This window comes from Ambystoma mexicanum, chromosome 13, assembly GCF_040938575.1.
Source record: "Ambystoma mexicanum isolate Mex_15411 chromosome 13, UKY_AmexF1_1, whole genome shotgun sequence".
Taxonomy (NCBI): domain Eukaryota; kingdom Metazoa; phylum Chordata; class Amphibia; order Caudata; family Ambystomatidae; genus Ambystoma; species Ambystoma mexicanum.
This window is the reverse complement of record NC_090938.1, coordinates 357,179,920-357,195,812: the sequence shown is the minus strand read 5'-3', so window position 1 is coordinate 357,195,812 and position 15,893 is coordinate 357,179,920. Positions and strand designations below refer to the sequence as shown.

The 15,893-nt window shown below is 43.3% G+C and overlaps 18 non-coding genes across 18 annotated transcripts; 14 read left to right on the top strand and 4 right to left on the bottom strand.

Moving 5' to 3' along the window:
• Nucleotides 1-577: 577 nt before the first annotated feature.
• On the bottom strand, nucleotides 578-672 carry TRNAI-UAU (transfer RNA isoleucine (anticodon UAU)). The gene is made up of 2 exons: nucleotides 635-672; nucleotides 578-613 (listed from the first exon to the last, which is right to left on the bottom strand). It is a non-coding gene; the product is annotated as a tRNA-Ile (tRNA).
• Nucleotides 673-1,152: 480 nt separating this feature from the next.
• TRNAS-GCU (transfer RNA serine (anticodon GCU)) lies at nucleotides 1,153-1,229 on the top strand. The gene has a single exon. It is a non-coding gene; the product is annotated as a tRNA-Ser (tRNA).
• A 465-nt stretch (nucleotides 1,230-1,694) lies between these two features.
• TRNAT-UGU (transfer RNA threonine (anticodon UGU)) lies at nucleotides 1,695-1,766 on the top strand. The gene has a single exon. It is a non-coding gene; the product is annotated as a tRNA-Thr (tRNA).
• A 687-nt stretch (nucleotides 1,767-2,453) lies between these two features.
• Nucleotides 2,454-2,535, top strand: TRNAS-GCU (transfer RNA serine (anticodon GCU)). Its single transcript has one exon. It is a non-coding gene; the product is annotated as a tRNA-Ser (tRNA).
• A 546-nt stretch (nucleotides 2,536-3,081) lies between these two features.
• Nucleotides 3,082-3,153, top strand: TRNAT-CGU (transfer RNA threonine (anticodon CGU)). Its single transcript has one exon. It is a non-coding gene; the product is annotated as a tRNA-Thr (tRNA).
• Nucleotides 3,154-4,641: 1,488 nt separating this feature from the next.
• TRNAI-UAU (transfer RNA isoleucine (anticodon UAU)) lies at nucleotides 4,642-4,736 on the bottom strand. The gene is made up of 2 exons: nucleotides 4,699-4,736; nucleotides 4,642-4,677 (listed from the first exon to the last, which is right to left on the bottom strand). It is a non-coding gene; the product is annotated as a tRNA-Ile (tRNA).
• A 1,022-nt stretch (nucleotides 4,737-5,758) lies between these two features.
• Nucleotides 5,759-5,830, top strand: TRNAT-UGU (transfer RNA threonine (anticodon UGU)). Its single transcript has one exon. It is a non-coding gene; the product is annotated as a tRNA-Thr (tRNA).
• A 687-nt stretch (nucleotides 5,831-6,517) lies between these two features.
• Nucleotides 6,518-6,599, top strand: TRNAS-GCU (transfer RNA serine (anticodon GCU)). Its single transcript has one exon. It is a non-coding gene; the product is annotated as a tRNA-Ser (tRNA).
• Nucleotides 6,600-7,145: 546 nt separating this feature from the next.
• TRNAT-CGU (transfer RNA threonine (anticodon CGU)) lies at nucleotides 7,146-7,217 on the top strand. The gene has a single exon. It is a non-coding gene; the product is annotated as a tRNA-Thr (tRNA).
• A 1,488-nt stretch (nucleotides 7,218-8,705) lies between these two features.
• Nucleotides 8,706-8,800, bottom strand: TRNAI-UAU (transfer RNA isoleucine (anticodon UAU)). Its single transcript has 2 exons — nucleotides 8,763-8,800; nucleotides 8,706-8,741 (listed from the first exon to the last, which is right to left on the bottom strand). It is a non-coding gene; the product is annotated as a tRNA-Ile (tRNA).
• Nucleotides 8,801-9,822: 1,022 nt separating this feature from the next.
• Nucleotides 9,823-9,894, top strand: TRNAT-UGU (transfer RNA threonine (anticodon UGU)). Its single transcript has one exon. It is a non-coding gene; the product is annotated as a tRNA-Thr (tRNA).
• Nucleotides 9,895-10,581: 687 nt separating this feature from the next.
• TRNAS-GCU (transfer RNA serine (anticodon GCU)) lies at nucleotides 10,582-10,663 on the top strand. The gene has a single exon. It is a non-coding gene; the product is annotated as a tRNA-Ser (tRNA).
• A 546-nt stretch (nucleotides 10,664-11,209) lies between these two features.
• Nucleotides 11,210-11,281, top strand: TRNAT-CGU (transfer RNA threonine (anticodon CGU)). The gene has a single exon. It is a non-coding gene; the product is annotated as a tRNA-Thr (tRNA).
• Nucleotides 11,282-12,769: 1,488 nt separating this feature from the next.
• Nucleotides 12,770-12,864, bottom strand: TRNAI-UAU (transfer RNA isoleucine (anticodon UAU)). The gene is made up of 2 exons: nucleotides 12,827-12,864; nucleotides 12,770-12,805 (listed from the first exon to the last, which is right to left on the bottom strand). It is a non-coding gene; the product is annotated as a tRNA-Ile (tRNA).
• Nucleotides 12,865-13,344: 480 nt separating this feature from the next.
• TRNAS-GCU (transfer RNA serine (anticodon GCU)) lies at nucleotides 13,345-13,421 on the top strand. Its single transcript has one exon. It is a non-coding gene; the product is annotated as a tRNA-Ser (tRNA).
• Nucleotides 13,422-13,886: 465 nt separating this feature from the next.
• On the top strand, nucleotides 13,887-13,958 carry TRNAT-UGU (transfer RNA threonine (anticodon UGU)). The gene has a single exon. It is a non-coding gene; the product is annotated as a tRNA-Thr (tRNA).
• Nucleotides 13,959-14,645: 687 nt separating this feature from the next.
• On the top strand, nucleotides 14,646-14,727 carry TRNAS-GCU (transfer RNA serine (anticodon GCU)). Its single transcript has one exon. It is a non-coding gene; the product is annotated as a tRNA-Ser (tRNA).
• Nucleotides 14,728-15,273: 546 nt separating this feature from the next.
• On the top strand, nucleotides 15,274-15,345 carry TRNAT-CGU (transfer RNA threonine (anticodon CGU)). The gene has a single exon. It is a non-coding gene; the product is annotated as a tRNA-Thr (tRNA).
• Nucleotides 15,346-15,893: the final 548 nt, after the last annotated feature.

Sequence of the window (15,893 nt, the reverse complement as noted above, 5' to 3'; positions counted from 1 at the left end):
TCAGGCATGGAGAGGTCTGTGCAAATGCCCAGCCCTTTAGCAATCTCGATCTGCAAAACCTTCAACTCCTAATTCTCATGGCTCCCAGAAGCCCTAGCCCATATGCAAATGAGGCGAGTTCCTATCAGCATCCTTGTTCTGCTTGATTTTATCAAAGTGACTGCCTGATTAGTGAAAGGGTATTTATTCTCAGAGGTTTGCTTCAAAGGCGATAATGCAGTAAATAGACAACATTATTCTTTGTAAGTTGATATTGTCTCCTGGATCCTACTCCAGTAACCCTTTTTCTACCTTTACAAATGTCTTCCGTAAGTGGTGCTCAGCAGAAAATGGAGTATAATAACAGTTGACATTTTTTATTTTCTGTTCTATTTTCAAAAACCCTCCGTAGCTGTATTTAAAGCGCAAACACCCCATAAATAACTTGCAATGAGTATTCCATGTCTAAAAGGCAGAGGAGCTGTCATACAACATTAACTGACAATCAAGGAAACCTTGAGGTGAACCAAAAAATGTCCAGAACATTTATTGGTTCAATAATTCAGTTTTGAGGTGAATTAGTAAAAAGTTCCAAAGTTGCTCCAGGTGAGGCTTGAACTCACAACCTCGGCATTGCTCACTGCATGTACTGCTGTATAAGTACCGCGCGCTAACCGATTGCGCCACTGGAGCTGCTGTGTTTTGGTTTTCAACATGAAACTACACCCACAAACACACACACAAGTGTACAAAAGCACCCACAAGCTCTGGCATTGTCTTTTTAGCTGACACCAAATTATGGGTGCCTTGTAGTGCCCATATTGTGCCACTGGAGCTTACCTTTTAGCCTGATATACACTTTGCCACTGATGTTCAGCCAATGGTGCAGTCAAATGTCCCTTCTACATTTTTGTCATGCTGCAGGCAGTGCCACTGGAGCCAGCATGATGCTCTTCCTCATATTCAACACGTGTCAATTGAAACACCTCCCAATGTCATCTTGGCGATGCCTATAAACACCCCAGGACTTTGATGAATTTTTCTCAACAGCAAGTGAGGCAGTTTTCCTGCAAACGGCTGGATGTACCTCAACAAGGAACGCATTGTGGTTCTATTTTGAAGATGTTTGTGTTATTACCTGTAAAGACTTGAATGCCTAACATAATCCCTGTAGACGAGGTGGCCGAGTGGTTAAGGCGATGGACTGCTAATCTACTGTACACGCGTGGTTTCGAATCCCACCTTTGTCGATTTTAACTTTTGAAATCTTTTTTAAACATCTGCATTGCTCTAAGCACCATTGCCATTGGCTTTCAAAGAACATACAGACAAAAGTGAAAATATGCATGTTAGTTGATTAAGAAGGACACAAACAAGGTTGTCGTGTTACTGGCAGGAATGCAATCTGCTGTGCTTGACTACCCTTTGAGCCAGAATCCGGATAGAAATTTAAAAAAGCAAAGGTAATATCCATATTGTCTCTCTGCTGCCATGTACATGTTTTTTTCAACTTTCACGCATCACATCTCCTCATTAGTCACCCTAAAATTGCACGGAATACGCACAAATTAGCTGCTCCTCAAAAAATCGGCCAGAAAAAAACAGGTCAAATCACAATCATATACATACATTCTCACACACCCTTCAAATATGTCTACCCAGTAAACATCATGTTGTGTGCTCGTTGTGTTGCTGTTATGCGTCGTAACCTGAGGGGCTCTGTAGCTCAGTGGCAGAGCACTGGTCTTGTAAACCAGGGGTCGTGAGTTCGATCCTCATCAGGGCCTCCAAATGGTAATTTTCTTGAACATTGTTGAATAGGAACTGATATTGCACATTGTACCTGTGCAACCTTTTACCAATGGATTCGGGCCTATAACAAAGCCACAAGCGCAAGGTGTCTGAATAGTCTGTGGGGAAGGTCGGCTTTCTGGACCTAATTTCTTCAAGAAAAAGACCTTGATAATCTTGTGATGACAGATGCAGATTATCACGGTGAAGCCCTTACTCTATTGAACAGTACAGCGGTTCTGGGTTGCACGCCTTTCTCTATTTTCAGGGACGTTGATGTGGCAAAATTTAATTGGAAAAGGGTTATTGCCATCACTCACTATTTAAATTCAATGACATCACAGGAAGCAGCAGCATCTGAACTTTGATCTTGGCTGGAAACGTTGAATGATGCCAAACACTGGGAAACTGGAGCTTGCGTTATGCTGGTTTTACTACTAATGGTGTGCCATACGGAAGCTCAAGCACCTTCCTCTGGATTAGTGTTGTGAACCCTCCAGGAGCTCTTGTTATATTTTTCTGAACTTCAACTTGATGTGTTTATCTATCAATGGCCGGGTAAGGAAGAACGAGTCAACGATCTTGTTTCTACTATGACAAACATGATCTATTTTTCACTGACTTTGCACCACCATTGTTTTATCTCTTCTTTAAGCATGGGACTCGAGCACCGTTCCCAAACAGACGAGGTGGCCGAGTGGTTAAGGCGATGGACTGCTAATCCATTGTGCTCTGCACGCGTGGGTTCGAATCCCACCTTCGTCGTATTTTTTCTTTATAGTCTGCATTTAAACATAGACCAAAGTCTTTCAACCTCCCTGTGAAAGACAGGAATGAGTACAGATATGGAAATAGAGATGTAAAAATAAGTTCATTGGTGCAGGCGGAGAATGAAATTAGTCAAAGACTTTCCTCGTAGGTTTCCATTCTTTACTATTATAGGAGCCAAAATCAGCGCAGTTAGTAAACTCCCAAGCTTACATCCCAAATTCTTTTTTCTTTTAGTTGTCTGCCTTTTACATGTTCCTTTTGCCATCATTCTGACCTGCTATCTAAACTCATGAACCTGTTCAGCATCCTACTCAATACATACATACCCGTAAAAGTACATACTCAAACGCATACCGACAATGTATCACCAACATAAGCACACACGCTTTCGCAAATCAGATGTATGATGACGTACTGAACACATGCAGAGATATACAGCCATTTTTACACAACCAGAAATTCATATACCTGGAGATCTACCTAGGTAAAACCCATGGTTTCTTTGCACTTTCTGTTGTTGGCTGTGAGCAAGCAGCAGGTGGCCTTGTAGCTCAGTGGCAGAGCACTGGTCTCGTAAACCAGGGGTCATGAGTTCAAACCTCATCAGGGCCTCGGGCGGATTATTTTCAAAAAGCACGGGGAAGAGAAGCCAGAGTTGCACCATCTACAGAGAACCTTTTATGACGGGATGCATCCTCATAATTGAAGTCTTCCACAGAAGGAGTGAAATAGAGTTCGAGAGGAAGGCCTAATGTTTTCAGGCAAAGGCTGACAAAAACCTTGCAATGTCGCATGTAGCTGCTTTGGTGAAAAGACTGTTCAAGTTCACAATGCAACGGAGGGGTGTTCCCCATCTCCATACAATCATCTCTTTGATAATGTAAACGTGCCAGGCGTGTTGAAAGACAAAGACAGACACAACCGCACATACCAGTTGAAGAAAGACAGCCAGCAAATACATTTGTATAGAGGTAAGCAAGCCTCAATTAGAGATGTGAGTCCCTCCGTTTCTGCGGGAGTCCACAAGTTTAATAAAAAATGAACACATATCTTTCATGTTCTAATGATTACCAATCTTTCTGATTAGCTCTGCATAGCTCCAATGGCTATGTGTGTGTGTGTGTGTGTATGTGCCCGTGTGTGTAGGGGAAGGGGTCGGTAGATGTGTTCACGCAGAGCAAGTTGCATACATCGCCAACAGCCATTCTCTCCTGCTCCTGTGCATCCAGTTCGGAAGCGAACCCACCCAATTGTTCTATATGTCTGCTACCCTGACCGCATTCACACATCATTGGCTATTAGTATGCAGCTTGTGGGCGCTGTCAATGGGATATAAGCACCATTCCCCATGTCTGCAATAGCTAGACCAGATTCTGAGGTATGATGAGCAGGGGTCCAGGCACTTCGCCTGACGAACGCCGGGCTTAGCCCTGCCGGGCCTAGCCCTGAGGGGCCTAACTGGGCATGGCCCTGTGTAAGGTAGGGTGAGCAGGGGACCACTTGCAACTAACCTTCGGCACCAATCAGGCATGGAGAGGTCTGTGCAAATGCCCAGCCCTTTAGCAATCTCGATCTGCAAAACCTTCAACTCCTAATTCTCATGGCTCCCAGAAGCCCTAGCCCATATGCAAATGAGGCGAGTTCCTATCAGCATCCTTGTTCTGCTTGATTTTATCAAAGTGACTGCCTGATTAGTGAAAGGGTATTTATTCTCAGAGGTTTGCTTCAAAGGCGATAATGCAGTAAATAGACAACATTATTCTTTGTAAGTTGATATTGTCTCCTGGATCCTACTCCAGTAACCCTTTTTCTACCTTTACAAATGTCTTCCGTAAGTGGTGCTCAGCAGAAAATGGAGTATAATAACAGTTGACATTTTTTATTTTCTGTTCTATTTTCAAAAACCCTCCGTAGCTGTATTTAAAGCGCAAACACCCCATAAATAACTTGCAATGAGTATTCCATGTCTAAAAGGCAGAGGAGCTGTCATACAACATTAACTGACAATCAAGGAAACCTTGAGGTGAACCAAAAAATGTCCAGAACATTTATTGGTTCAATAATTCAGTTTTGAGGTGAATTAGTAAAAAGTTCCAAAGTTGCTCCAGGTGAGGCTTGAACTCACAACCTCGGCATTGCTCACTGCATGTACTGCTGTATAAGTACCGCGCGCTAACCGATTGCGCCACTGGAGCTGCTGTGTTTTGGTTTTCGACATGAAACTACACCCACAAACACACACACAAGTGTACAAAAGCACCCACAAGCTCTGGCATTGTCTTTTTAGCTGACACCAAATTATGGGTGCCTTGTAGTGCCCATATTGTGCCACTGGAGCTTACCTTTTAGCCTGATATACACTTTGCCACTGATGTTCAGCCAATGGTGCAGTCACATGTCCCTTCTACATTTTTGTCATGCTGCAGGCAGTGCCACTGGAGCCAGCATGATGCTCTTCCTCATATTCAACACGTGTCAATTGAAACACCTCCCAATGTCATCTTGGCGATGCCTATAAACACCCCAGGACTTTGATGAATTTTTCTCAACAGCAAGTGAGGCAGTTTTCCTGCAAACGGCTGGATGTACCTCAACAAGCAGCGCATTGTGGTTCTATTTTGAAGATGTTTGTGTTATTACCTGTAAAGACTTGAATGCCTAACATAATCCCTGTAGACGAGGTGGCCGAGTGGTTAAGGCGATGGACTGCTAATCTGCTGTACACGCGTGGTTTCGAATCCCACCTTTGTCGATTTTAACTTTTGAAATCTTTTTTAAACATCTGCATTGCTCTAAGCACCATTGCCATTGGCTTTCAAAGAACATACAGACAAAAGTGAAAATATGCATGTTAGTTGATTAAGAAGGACACAAACAAGGTTGTCGTGTTACTGGCAGGAATGCAATCTGCTGTGCTTGACTACCCTTTGAGCCAGAATCCGGATAGAAATTTAAAAAAGCAAAGGTAATATCCATATTGTCTCTCTGCTGCCATGTACATGTTTTTTTCAACTTTCACGCATCACATCTCCTCATTAGTCACCCTAAAATTGCACGGAATACGCACAAATTAGCTGCTCCTCAAAAAATCGGCCAGAAAAAAACAGGTCAAATCACAATCATATACATACATTCTCACACACCCTTCAAATATGTCTACCCAGTAAACATCATGTTGTGTGCTCGTTGTGTTGCTGTTATGCGTCGTAACCTGAGGGGCTCTGTAGCTCAGTGGCAGAGCACTGGTCTTGTAAACCAGGGGTCGTGAGTTCGATCCTCATCAGGGCCTCCAAATGGTAATTTTCTTGAACATTGTTGAATAGGAACTGATATTGCACATTGTACCTGTGCAACCTTTTACCAATGGATTCGGGCCTATAACAAAGCCACAAGCGCAAGGTGTCTGAATAGTCTGTGGGGAAGGTCGGCTTTCTGGACCTAATTTCTTCAAGAAAAAGACCTTGATAATTTTGTGATGACAGATGCAGATGATCACGGTGAAGCCCTTACTCTATTGAACAGTACAGCGGTTCTGGGTTGCACGCCTTTCTCTATTTTCAGGGACGTTGATGTGGCAAAATTTAATTGGAAAAGGGTTATTGCCATCACTCACTATTTAAATTCAATGACATCACAGGAAGCAGCAGCATCTGAACTTTGATCTTGGCTGGAAACGTTGAATGATGCCAAACACTGGGAAACTGGAGCTTGCGTTATGCTGGTTTTACTACTAATGGTGTGCCATACGGAAGCTCAAGCACCTTCCTCTGGATTAGTGTTGTGAACCCTCCAGGAGCTCTTGTTATATTTTTCTGAACTTCAACTTGATGTGTTTATCTATCAATGGCCGGGTAAGGAAGAACGAGTCAACGATCTTGTTTCTATTATGACAAACATGATCTATTTTTCACTGACTTTGCACCACCATTGTTTTATCTCTTCTTTAAGCATGGGATTCGAGCACCGTTCCCAAACAGACGAGGTGGCCGAGTGGTTAAGGCGATGGACTGCTAATCCATTGTGCTCTGCACGCGTGGGTTCGAATCCCACCTTCGTCGTATTTTTTCTTTATAGTTTGCATTTAAACATAGACCAAAGTCTTTCAACCTCCCTGTGAAAGACAGGAATGAGTACAGATATGGAAATAGAGATGTAAAAATAAGTTCATTGGTGCAGGCGGAGAATGAAATTAGTCAAAGACTTTCCTCGTAGGTTTCCATTCTTTACTATTATAGGAGCCAAAATCAGCGCAGTTAGTAAACTCCCAAGCTTACATCCCAAATTCTTTTTTCTTTTAGTTGTCTGCCTTTTACATGTTCCTTTTGCCATCATTCTGACCTGCTATCTAAACTCATGAACCTGTTCAGCATCCTACTCAATACATACATACCCGTAAAAGTACATACTCAAACGCATACCGACAATGTATCACCAACATAAGCACACACGCTTTCGCAAATCAGATGTATGATGACGTACTGAACACATGCAGAGATATACAGCCATTTTTACACAACCAGAAATTCATATACCTGGAGATCTACCTAGGTAAAAACCATGGTTTCTTTGCACTTTCTGTTGTTGGCTGTGAGCAAGCAGCAGGTGGCCTTGTAGCTCAGTGGCAGAGCACTGGTCTCGTAAACCAGGGGTCATGAGTTCAAACCTCATCAGGGCCTCGGGCGGATTATTTTCAAAAAGCACGGGGAAGAGAAGCCAGAGTTGCACCATCTACAGAGAACCTTTTATGACGGGATGCATCCTCATAATTGAAGTCTTCCACAGAAGGAGTGAAATAGAGTTCGAGAGGAAGGCCTAATGTTTTCAGGCAAAGACTGACAAAAACCTTGCAATGTCGCATGTAGCTGCTTTGGTGAAAAGACTGTTCAAGTTCACAATGCAACGGAGGGGTGTTCCCCATCTCCATACAATCATCTCTTTGATAATGTAAACGTGCCAGGCGTGTTGAAAGACAAAGACAGACACAACCGCACATACCAGTTGAAGAAAGACAGCCAGCAAACACATTTGTATAGAGGTAAGCAAGCCTCAATTAGAGATGTGAGTCCCTCCGTTTCTGCGGGAGTCCACAAGTTTAATAAAAAATGAACACATATCTTTCATGTTCTAATGATTACCAATCTTTCTGATTAGCTCTGCATAGCTCCAATGGCTATGTGTGTGTGTGTGTGTGTATGTGCCCGTGTGTGTAGGGGAAGGGGTCGGTAGATGTGTTCACGCAGAGCAAGTTGCATACATCGCCAACAGCCATTCTCTCCTGCTCCTGTGCATCCAGTTCGGAAGCGAACCCACCCAATTGTTCTATATGTCTGCTACCCTGACCGCATTCACACATCATTGGCTATTAGTATGCAGCTTGTGGGCGCTGTCAATGGGATATAAGCACCATTCCCCATGTCTGCAATAGCTAGACCAGATTCTGAGGTATGATGAGCAGAGGTCCAGGCACTTCGCCTGACGAACGCCGGGCTTAGCCCTGCCGGGCCTAGCCCTGAGGGGCCTAACTGGGCATGGCCCTGTGTAAGGTAGGGTGAGCAGGGGACCACTTGCAACTAACCTTCGGCACCAATCAGGCATGGAGAGGTCTGTGCAAATGCCCAGCCCTTTAGCAATCTCGATCTGCAAAACCTTCAACTCCTAATTCTCATGGCTCCCAGAAGCCCTAGCCCATATGCAAATGAGGCGAGTTCCTATCAGCATCCTTGTTCTGCTTGATTTTATCAAAGTGACTGCCTGATTAGTGAAAGGGTATTTATTCTCAGAGGTTTGCTTCAAAGGCGATAATGCAGTAAATAGACAACATTATTCTTTGTAAGTTGATATTGTCTCCTGGATCCTACTCCAGTAACCCTTTTTCTACCTTTACAAATGTCTTCCGTAAGTGGTGCTCAGCAGAAAATGGAGTATAATAACAGTTGACATTTTTTATTTTCTGTTCTATTTTCAAAAACCCTCCGTAGCTGTATTTAAAGCGCAAACACCCCATAAATAACTTGCAATGAGTATTCCATGTCTAAAAGGCAGAGGAGCTGTCATACAACATTAACTGACAATCAAGGAAACCTTGAGGTGAACCAAAAAATGTCCAGAACATTTATTGGTTCAATAATTCAGTTTTGAGGTGAATTAGTAAAAAGTTCCAAAGTTGCTCCAGGTGAGGCTTGAACTCACAACCTCGGCATTGCTCACTGCATGTACTGCTGTATAAGTACCGCGCGCTAACCGATTGCGCCACTGGAGCTGCTGTGTTTTGGTTTTCGACATGAAACTACACCCACAAACACACACACAAGTGTACAAAAGCACCCACAAGCTCTGGCATTGTCTTTTTAGCTGACACCAAATTATGGGTGCCTTGTAGTGCCCATATTGTGCCACTGGAGCTTACCTTTTAGCCTGATATACACTTTGCCACTGATGTTCAGCCAATGGTGCAGTCAAATGTCCCTTCTACATTTTTGTCATGCTGCAGGCAGTGCCACTGGAGCCAGCATGATGCTCTTCCTCATATTCAACACGTGTCAATTGAAACACCTCCCAATGTCATCTTGGCGATGCCTATAAACACCCCAGGACTTTGATGAATTTTTCTCAACAGCAAGTGAGGCAGTTTTCCTGCAAACGGCTGGATGTACCTCAACAAGCAGCGCATTGTGGTTCTATTTTGAAGATGTTTGTGTTATTACCTGTAAAGACTTGAATGCCTAACATAATCCCTGTAGACGAGGTGGCCGAGTGGTTAAGGCGATGGACTGCTAATCTGCTGTACACGCGTGGTTTCGAATCCCACCTTTGTCGATTTTAACTTTTGAAATCTTTTTTAAACATCTGCATTGCTCTAAGCACCATTGCCATTGGCTTTCAAAGAACATACAGACAAAAGTGAAAATATGCATGTTAGTTGATTAAGAAGGACACAAACAAGGTTGTCGTGTTACTGGCAGGAATGCAATCTGCTGTGCTTGACTACCCTTTGAGCCAGAATCCGGATAGAAATTTAAAAAAGCAAAGGTAATATCCATATTGTCTCTCTGCTGCCATGTACATGTTTTTTTCAACTTTCACGCATCACATCTCCTCATTAGTCACCCTAAAATTGCACGGAATACGCACAAATTAGCTGCTCCTCAAAAAATCGGCCAGAAAAAAACAGGTCAAATCACAATCATATACATACATTCTCACACACCCTTCAAATATGTCTACCCAGTAAACATCATGTTGTGTGCTCGTTGTGTTGCTGTTATGCGTCGTAACCTGAGGGGCTCTGTAGCTCAGTGGCAGAGCACTGGTCTTGTAAACCAGGGGTCGTGAGTTCGATCCTCATCAGGGCCTCCAAATGGTAATTTTCTTGAACATTGTTGAATAGGAACTGATATTGCACATTGTACCTGTGCAACCTTTTACCAATGGATTCGGGCCTATAACAAAGCCACAAGCGCAAGGTGTCTGAATAGTCTGTGGGGAAGGTCGGCTTTCTGGACCTAATTTCTTCAAGAAAAAGACCTTGATAATTTTGTGATGACAGATGCAGATGATCACGGTGAAGCCCTTACTCTATTGAACAGTACAGCGGTTCTGGGTTGCACGCCTTTCTCTATTTTCAGGGACGTTGATGTGGCAAAATTTAATTGGAAAAGGGTTATTGCCATCACTCACTATTTAAATTCAATGACATCACAGGAAGCAGCAGCATCTGAACTTTGATCTTGGCTGGAAACGTTGAATGATGCCAAACACTGGGAAACTGGAGCTTGCGTTATGCTGGTTTTACTACTAATGGTGTGCCATACGGAAGCTCAAGCACCTTCCTCTGGATTAGTGTTGTGAACCCTCCAGGAGCTCTTGTTATATTTTTCTGAACTTCAACTTGATGTGTTTATCTATCAATGGCCGGGTAAGGAAGAACGAGTCAACGATCTTGTTTCTATTATGACAAACATGATCTATTTTTCACTGACTTTGCACCACCATTGTTTTATCTCTTCTTTAAGCATGGGATTCGAGCACCGTTCCCAAACAGACGAGGTGGCCGAGTGGTTAAGGCGATGGACTGCTAATCCATTGTGCTCTGCACGCGTGGGTTCGAATCCCACCTTCGTCGTATTTTTTCTTTATAGTCTGCATTTAAACATAGACCAAAGTCTTTCAACCTCCCTGTGAAAGACAGGAATGAGTACAGATATGGAAATAGAGATGTAAAAATAAGTTCATTGGTGCAGTCGGAGAATGAAATTAGTCAAAGACTTTCCTCGTAGGTTTCCATTCTTTACTATTATAGGAGCCAAAATCAGCGCAGTTAGTAAACTCCCAAGCTTACATCCCAAATTCTTTTTTCTTTTAGTTGTCTGCCTTTTACATGTTCCTTTTGCCATCATTCTGACCTGCTATCTAAACTCATGAACCTGTTCAGCATCCTACTCAATACATACATACCCGTAAAAGTACATACTCAAACGCATACCGACAATGTATCACCAACATAAGCACACACGCTTTCGCAAATCAGATGTATGATGACGTACTGAACACATGCAGAGATATACAGCCATTTTTACACAACCAGAAATTCATATACCTGGAGATCTACCTAGGTAAAAACCATGGTTTCTTTGCACTTTCTGTTGTTGGCTGTGAGCAAGCAGCAGGTGGCCTTGTAGCTCAGTGGCAGAGCACTGGTCTCGTAAACCAGGGGTCATGAGTTCAAACCTCATCAGGGCCTCGGGCGGATTATTTTCAAAAAGCACGGGGAAGAGAAGCCAGAGTTGCACCATCTACAGAGAACCTTTTATGACGGGATGCATCCTCATAATTGAAGTCTTCCACAGAAGGAGTGAAATAGAGTTCGAGAGGAAGGCCTAATGTTTTCAGGCAAAGACTGACAAAAACCTTGCAATGTCGCATGTAGCTGCTTTGGTGAAAAGACTGTTCAAGTTCACAATGCAACGGAGGGGTGTTCCCCATCTCCATACAATCATCTCTTTGATAATGTAAACGTGCCAGGCGTGTTGAAAGACAAAGACAGACACAACCGCACATACCAGTTGAAGAAAGACAGCCAGCAAACACATTTGTATAGAGGTAAGCAAGCCTCAATTAGAGATGTGAGTCCCTCCGTTTCTGCGGGAGTCCACAAGTTTAATAAAAAATGAACACATATCTTTCATGTTCTAATGATTACCAATCTTTCTGATTAGCTCTGCATAGCTCCAATGGCTATGTGTGTGTGTGTGTGTGTATGTGCCCGTGTGTGTAGGGGAAGGGGTCGGTAGATGTGTTCACGCAGAGCAAGTTGCATACATCGCCAACAGCCATTCTCTCCTGCTCCTGTGCATCCAGTTCGGAAGCGAACCCACCCAATTGTTCTATATGTCTGCTACCCTGACCGCATTCACACATCATTGGCTATTAGTATGCAGCTTGTGGGCGCTGTCAATGGGATATAAGCACCATTCCCCATGTCTGCAATAGCTAGACCAGATTCTGAGGTATGATGAGCAGGGGTCCAGGCATTTCGCCTGACAAACGCCGGGCTTAGCCCTGCCGGGCCTAGCCCTGAGGGGCCTAACTGGGCATGGCCCTGTGTAAGGTAGGGTGAGCAGGGGACCACTTGCAACTAACCTTCGGCACCAATCAGGCATGGAGAGGTCTGTGCAAATGCCCAGCCCTTTAGCAATCTCGATCTGCAAAACCTTCAACTCCTAATTCTCATGGCTCCCAGAAGCCCTAGCCCATATGCAAATGAGGCGAGTTCCTATCAGCATCCTTGTTCTGCTTGATTTTATCAAAGTGACTGCCTGATTAGTGAAAGGGTATTTATTCTCAGAGGTTTGCTTCAAAGGCGATAATGCAGTAAATAGACAACATTATTCTTTGTAAGTTGATATTGTCTCCTGGATCCTACTCCAGTAACCCTTTTTCTACCTTTACAAATGTCTTCCGTAAGTGGTGCTCAGCAGAAAATGGAGTATAATAACAGTTGACATTTTTTATTTTCTGTTCTATTTTCAAAAACCCTCCGTAGCTGTATTTAAAGCGCAAACACCCCATAAATAACTTGCAATGAGTATTCCATGTCTAAAAGGCAGAGGAGCTGTCATACAACATTAACTGACAATCAAGGAAACCTTGAGGTGAACCAAAAAATGTCCAGAACATTTATTGGTTCAATAATTCAGTTTTGAGGTGAATTAGTAAAAAGTTCCAAAGTTGCTCCAGGTGAGGCTTGAACTCACAACCTCGGCATTGCTCACTGCATGTACTGCTGTATAAGTACCGCGCGCTAACCGATTGCGCCACTGGAGCTGCTGTGTTTTGGTTTTCAACATGAAACTACACCCACAAACACACACACAAGTGTACAAAAGCACCCACAAGCTCTGGCATTGTCTTTTTAGCTGACACCAAATTATGGGTGCCTTGTAGTGCCCATATTGTGCCACTGGAGCTTACCTTTTAGCCTGATATACACTTTGCCACTGATGTTCAGCCAATGGTGCAGTCAAATGTCCCTTCTACATTTTTGTCATGCTGCAGGCAGTGCCACTGGAGCCAGCATGATGCTCTTCCTCATATTCAACACGTGTCAATTGAAACACCTCCCAATGTCATCTTGGCGATGCCTATAAACACCCCAGGACTTTGATGAATTTTTCTCAACAGCAAGTGAGGCAGTTTTCCTGCAAACGGCTGGATGTACCTCAACAAGGAACGCATTGTGGTTCTATTTTGAAGATGTTTGTGTTATTACCTGTAAAGACTTGAATGCCTAACATAATCCCTGTAGACGAGGTGGCCGAGTGGTTAAGGCGATGGACTGCTAATCTACTGTACACGCGTGGTTTCGAATCCCACCTTTGTCGATTTTAACTTTTGAAATCTTTTTTAAACATCTGCATTGCTCTAAGCACCATTGCCATTGGCTTTCAAAGAACATACAGACAAAAGTGAAAATATGCATGTTAGTTGATTAAGAAGGACACAAACAAGGTTGTCGTGTTACTGGCAGGAATGCAATCTGCTGTGCTTGACTACCCTTTGAGCCAGAATCCGGATAGAAATTTAAAAAAGCAAAGGTAATATCCATATTGTCTCTCTGCTGCCATGTACATGTTTTTTTCAACTTTCACGCATCACATCTCCTCATTAGTCACCCTAAAATTGCACGGAATACGCACAAATTAGCTGCTCCTCAAAAAATCGGCCAGAAAAAAACAGGTCAAATCACAATCATATACATACATTCTCACACACCCTTCAAATATGTCTACCCAGTAAACATCATGTTGTGTGCTCGTTGTGTTGCTGTTATGCGTCGTAACCTGAGGGGCTCTGTAGCTCAGTGGCAGAGCACTGGTCTTGTAAACCAGGGGTCGTGAGTTCGATCCTCATCAGGGCCTCCAAATGGTAATTTTCTTGAACATTGTTGAATAGGAACTGATATTGCACATTGTACCTGTGCAACCTTTTACCAATGGATTCGGGCCTATAACAAAGCCACAAGCGCAAGGTGTCTGAATAGTCTGTGGGGAAGGTCGGCTTTCTGGACCTAATTTCTTCAAGAAAAAGACCTTGATAATCTTGTGATGACAGATGCAGATTATCACGGTGAAGCCCTTACTCTATTGAACAGTACAGCGGTTCTGGGTTGCACGCCTTTCTCTATTTTCAGGGACGTTGATGTGGCAAAATTTAATTGGAAAAGGGTTATTGCCATCACTCACTATTTAAATTCAATGACATCACAGGAAGCAGCAGCATCTGAACTTTGATCTTGGCTGGAAACGTTGAATGATGCCAAACACTGGGAAACTGGAGCTTGCGTTATGCTGGTTTTACTACTAATGGTGTGCCATACGGAAGCTCAAGCACCTTCCTCTGGATTAGTGTTGTGAACCCTCCAGGAGCTCTTGTTATATTTTTCTGAACTTCAACTTGATGTGTTTATCTATCAATGGCCGGGTAAGGAAGAACGAGTCAACGATCTTGTTTCTACTATGACAAACATGATCTATTTTTCACTGACTTTGCACCACCATTGTTTTATCTCTTCTTTAAGCATGGGACTCGAGCACCGTTCCCAAACAGACGAGGTGGCCGAGTGGTTAAGGCGATGGACTGCTAATCCATTGTGCTCTGCACGCGTGGGTTCGAATCCCACCTTCGTCGTATTTTTTCTTTATAGTCTGCATTTAAACATAGACCAAAGTCTTTCAACCTCCCTGTGAAAGACAGGAATGAGTACAGATATGGAAATAGAGATGTAAAAATAAGTTCATTGGTGCAGGCGGAGAATGAAATTAGTCAAAGACTTTCCTCGTAGGTTTCCATTCTTTACTATTATAGGAGCCAAAATCAGCGCAGTTAGTAAACTCCCAAGCTTACATCCCAAATTCTTTTTTCTTTTAGTTGTCTGCCTTTTACATGTTCCTTTTGCCATCATTCTGACCTGCTATCTAAACTCATGAACCTGTTCAGCATCCTACTCAATACATACATACCCGTAAAAGTACATACTCAAACGCATACCGACAATGTATCACCAACATAAGCACACACGCTTTCGCAAATCAGATGTATGATGACGTACTGAACACATGCAGAGATATACAGCCATTTTTACACAACCAGAAATTCATATACCTGGAGATCTACCTAGGTAAAACCCATGGTTTCTTTGCACTTTCTGTTGTTGGCTGTGAGCAAGCAGCAGGTGGCCTTGTAGCTCAGTGGCAGAGCACTGGTCTCGTAAACCAGGGGTCATGAGTTCAAACCTCATCAGGGCCTCGGGCGGATTATTTTCAAAAAGCACGGGGAAGAGAAGCCAGAGTTGCACCATCTACAGAGAACCTTTTATGACGGGATGCATCCTCATAATTGAAGTCTTCCACAGAAGGAGTGAAATAGAGTTCGAGAGGAAGGCCTAATGTTTTCAGGCAAAGGCTGACAAAAACCTTGCAATGTCGCATGTAGCTGCTTTGGTGAAAAGACTGTTCAAGTTCACAATGCAACGGAGGGGTGTTCCCCATCTCCATACAATCATCTCTTTGATAATGTAAACGTGCCAGGCGTGTTGAAAGACAAAGACAGACACAACCGCACATACCAGTTGAAGAAAGACAGCCAGCAAACACATTTGTATAGAGGTAAGCAAGCCTCAATTAGAGATGTGAGTCCCTCCGTTTCTGCGGGAGTCCACAAGTTTAATAAAAAATGAACACATATCTTTCATGTTCTAATGATTACCAATCTTTCTGATTAGCTCTGCATAGCTCCAATGGCTATGTGTGTGTGTGTGTGTGTATGTGCCCGTGTGTGTAGGGGAAGGGGTCGGT